This window comes from Ahaetulla prasina, chromosome 8, assembly GCF_028640845.1.
Source record: "Ahaetulla prasina isolate Xishuangbanna chromosome 8, ASM2864084v1, whole genome shotgun sequence".
In the NCBI taxonomy this organism is placed as follows: Eukaryota; Metazoa; Chordata; class Lepidosauria; order Squamata; family Colubridae; genus Ahaetulla; species Ahaetulla prasina.
The window spans coordinates 32,536,257-32,540,804 of record NC_080546.1 but is presented as its reverse complement, the minus strand read 5'-3'; the positions used below and the strand labels follow the sequence as shown (position 1 = coordinate 32,540,804).

The following is a 4,548-nucleotide window of genomic DNA, read 5'->3' as shown; positions in this document are numbered from 1 at the left end:
ATGGCATAGTGACATGCCAAAAAAAAGTATTTTCTTACATTAAAGGTACAGTAACATAATGGACATCAGTGGTGACATGGAGGATTTCATACTCTAAAAGATGGAAGTTAGTGTTATTTGCAATAGAGAGAAGGACACCCTCATTCAAGATACTTGTATCATTTTTAAATCAAGGCCATCTTTTCTCAGTGGTAAACGTGAAATGTTTTTAAAGGCCAGAGTTAGCATAAAATCTATCGGTTGCTATGGATACCACTTACCACACAGGACTGCACTCTGTGTTTGACTCTGTGATTTTTCTCTATTCAAAGGTTCAGCATTGTCAAAAAAAAAAAAAAACAACCTCCCCGCCCAGTTGTTTATCTTAAAGTTCATTATGGGAATAGGCAATACAACATGATTCATAAGTGTAGGTAATAGTAATATCTTAAATCACTTGAGCGCTGATTTTGAATATTTGACTCTTTTGAAATAATTAATGCAAATTTTGTTGTTAAGGCTGTGAAAAGAATATGATTTAGGCATATCTGTATGATGCAAACCAATGAAGCTGGATTACATAACAAGGTACCCTTTTTACTTTATACAGGACGCTCAGGAACAGTGATTGTGGAAAGAATAATGCAAGTGTAATCGACTGCAACTTTGTGCCTGAGGTGTTTTCTCACAAAGCAAAATGTGAGTTCAACAGTTAACACACCCCGAGTAATTCATGTTGAATTATTCAATACTATCTTTTGCATCAGATATCTTTGGGCTTGAAAGCATCGAGTTCTGATTAGACAGACAGATATAACTGGCTACAAATGCCGGAAACATATACATCTGCTTTTCCTCAAGCATTTTGCTTAATTAGCAAGATATAAATATTCAGTCTTTACTCCACTCCGGGCTTCTCTTTCCCCCAAACTTCCATTTCATTCCGCAAAGGAGCAGGATCCATCGGGAAACAGAAAAGAGCTAGGAGGAGCTACCTGGCTTTTGCTTGAAGTGTGAGCTCGCCACTTTTCAGGTTCTGCCTGGGAGGCAAAATCGATAGGACTTACTACATTACCTCAGGGGATTTTACTGATCGACTGCAGCAGCTTTGCTGCTCATTTAACTATAACAATGAGGTGTAACTTCTAACAAAGGGAAGAATGTGTGAGCACGCTAAGAGCCTGCTCTTCTGTTGAGCGCTATGGAAACAGTCTGTGAACATGACACTTTTCATCCCTATGGAAATTAAATATACAAATTTTATGGTCAACTTTGTAATACGGTTATTCCTCAATTTACAACAGTTCATTTAGTGACCATTCAAAGTTACAAAAACCTGAAAAAAGGGACTTATGACCATTTTTCACCCTTACAACCTTTGTAGCAGTCCCATGATCATGTGATCAAAATTCAGATGCTTGGCAACTGATTCATACTTACAACCGTGGCTGTGTCCCTAAGTTATGTGACCACCTTTTGCAACCTTTTGACAAGCAAAATAGATGGGGGAGCCAGACTCACTTAACAACCATGTCACTAACTTAATAACTGTGACAAGAAATGTCATAAAATGAGGTAAAAAATCACTTAACAACATAAATTTTGCGCTCAATAGGAGTCATAAGTTGAGGACTACCTGTACTTTAAAAATACTTAAGGACTTTAAGTAGTATTTCATCGGATGATGACAGGGAAAAGGCAAGGGGCAACATGTTCTTTTGGGTCCCATCTGCATACTTTCTTCTTACCATATTCTAAGGTGTTATAAATATTTTTCCCATTTTTTTGACATTCAAATAGAAACATGTGGAAAAAACCAAACACACTGAAATAAACTCATGGAAGTACATTTTTACACATTAGCGTTACCACTTTGGAGGAAAAATATAAATTCATTTGATTATTTCAAATATCACTGAGGATGGGATTCTCTCTGGTAATTTTACTATAGACTAATATTCTTATTGATAAATCCATGCTGACAAAATCCAAATGAAAGTCCCTGTATTGATTTTACAAGTGATGTTTATAAAATGTTTAGGAATGTTTTTGTTCTGAGATCCCCTAAATGCTGACAAAAGTAATTTGTATGGCTTTTCCGTTTCCCCCTCTTTAACAGGTTGTTTCTGGTAAGGAAAAAAATAAATAAAGCAGTGGTGGGGAAAAAAGGTAAAATTTAATAAATGCAACTAGAAGTTATCACAATGGAAATATTCTCTGAACGCATCCTAAAACACTGGACCTTTTTCACCTGCTTTATTTATATGAGTACATTGAATTGTTTCCAATATTGTAGTTTCATTGTAGGATTCCTGTTTCAACAGACTAAACACTGGAACAAAATTTGCTAATAATCAGTGCTGAAAACATATAATCAAAATAAACAGGATGAAATCCAAAGGGAACACAAAAATATAATTTATTGTGTGGCTATTGTTTGGCTCCTCAACAATTTGCAGATGCTCTAATCTTGTTCATCTCGAGTATGGATTATTTCTGTTATGCATCATAAGAAGCTCAGGTAAGCTTTTAAAATCCTTTTAAAATGTGCCAGGTCAAATAATCCCATATAGTGAGAACTAATTATAACAGATAGAAAACTTTATAGAGAAGTGAAGTATTCATATTATATTCTGGTGTAAAGGAAAATCTCACTTTAAATTTCAATAATATTCTTTTATATTTTCATTGGCTAGACAATGATTTCAATACATGTGTTCTATATAATCCATATTACCCTATACAGAAATCTGATAGGTGTTAACCTCTAGGGCTATATACATATTTTAAAAAAGATTCCAGATGAGTGTTTCAGGCATTGATGTTGTTGTTGATGCTATCCATTAAGTCAAGTCCGACTCTTGGCGATTCTATGGGCTAGGTCTCTCACATCTTCCAATCTTGCACTATTTCTGGCTGGTGTCAGCCTTGATGGTGTCCAGCTTTTGTGTTCTTTGACAGCCTGGTTTTCTTTTACTGCTAACTGTTCAGTAAATTTCTTTCAGTGAATTTCACCTCATGACATGCAGGGGTGAGTTTCAGTCAGTTCACACCGGATGTTAATTTTAATCTGGTTTACCGAACCAGTTGTTCCAGGACTGGCTGACCATGCCCACCCCTCCCCTCCCCTCCCAGGAGTCTCCATGCAGCCCATGCAGAGGCTCTGAAACAGTGAAAAATGGACCCTCCAGAATTCCAGAAACGGGCCTGTTTCCAGCCTCCAGAGGGCCTCTGGTGCCTGAGAGAGGACATTTTTGCCTTCCTGGAGGCTCAAGGAAAGCTTCTAGATCCTCAAGTGGGCGATAATGCCCCCCACTGTGGTGCAGGAGGCCGAGTAGCCTCCTGCACCTGGGTGGTCACGGCCCCATGGCCACGCCCACCCAGCAACCAGGCAGCTAACTGGTTGTTAAATTTTTCAACCCCACCACTGATGACATGGCCAAAGTAAGTGACACACTGTTTAGTGATTTTGCCTTCTAGTGATATATCTGATGCTATGCACTCCAGTAGTTGCTTGTTAGTCACCTTTGCTGTCCAAGGACTACACAACAGCCTTCTCCAGCATCACAGCTCAGATGAGTTGATTTTCTTCCTGTCTTGCTTTTTTAAGGTCCAACTTTCATAATCACAGGTATTTATGGGAAACACAATAGAGTGAACTAATCTATATTTGGTTGTCCTTGCTTTTCCATATTTGGCCCATATTCATTATTGCTGTGTGACTCAGTGCAAACCAATATATTTGGTATGTCTCATCATGGTTAATAGGTTTGTGGATACTCTTAGTCTGGCTCCTCAGTTGAGAACTATTTGGCTTGGATGACTCTTCTGGTATACACCTCCAACATAACTCTCAACCTTAACAGAATGCACAAACCACTCCTTGATGACAAGGGATATCCACATGGGGTTCCAAGCATTGTCTTCCTGTAATTACAACTCATTTTGTTAATGTGGTGGTGGCACAGTGGTTAATAAGCAGCACTGTAGTCTGACTCTGCTGACTGCCAGGAGTTTGATCCTGACCAACTCAAGGTTGACTCAGCCTTTCATCTTTTCCAGGTTGGTAAAATGAGAAGCCAGGGAGATTTCCAGTGAAGCTGGCCAGCTAAATACCTGCTCATGGAGGATCCCTGAAGGGTTTTCCCCTGGACTGTAGCTCTTCAACTACTAACTAAAGGGACTGGCATTCCTTCAGATTTTATGACTCACCAGGATCAGGGAAAGTCTAAAAATTACCCCTCAAGATCCTCCAATACAGCTGAGGTCTGCAAGCAACTTCAAGAGCTGTACTTCAAAGCCGCTGCATGCCAAAAGCTGGAGTGGGTGGATGGTGGTGCTGCAATCTGTTCATCATTGAAGAAGCCACTGTTTCAAAATTTACCTTTCAAATTTATTTATTTTATTTATTTTATTTATTATTCGAATTTATATACCGCCCTATCTCCCAAAGGACTCAGGGCGGTTTACAGGCATATAAAACATCAATATCAATATACAAATTAAAATAATCCTTAAAAAACTTATTCTAGCGCCCGAATTATTAAAAATAGAAATATAAATATCAAA

The 4,548-nt window shown here is 38.3% G+C and overlaps 1 long non-coding RNA gene across 1 annotated transcript; it reads left to right on the top strand.

Annotated features, from left to right (window-relative positions):
- Positions 1-601: 601 nt before the first annotated feature.
- On the top strand, positions 602-4,257 carry LOC131203312 (uncharacterized). The gene is made up of 3 exons (XR_009156343.1): positions 602-678; positions 2,304-2,500; positions 4,042-4,257. It is a non-coding gene; the product is annotated as an uncharacterized LOC131203312 (long non-coding RNA).
- Positions 4,258-4,548: the final 291 nt, after the last annotated feature.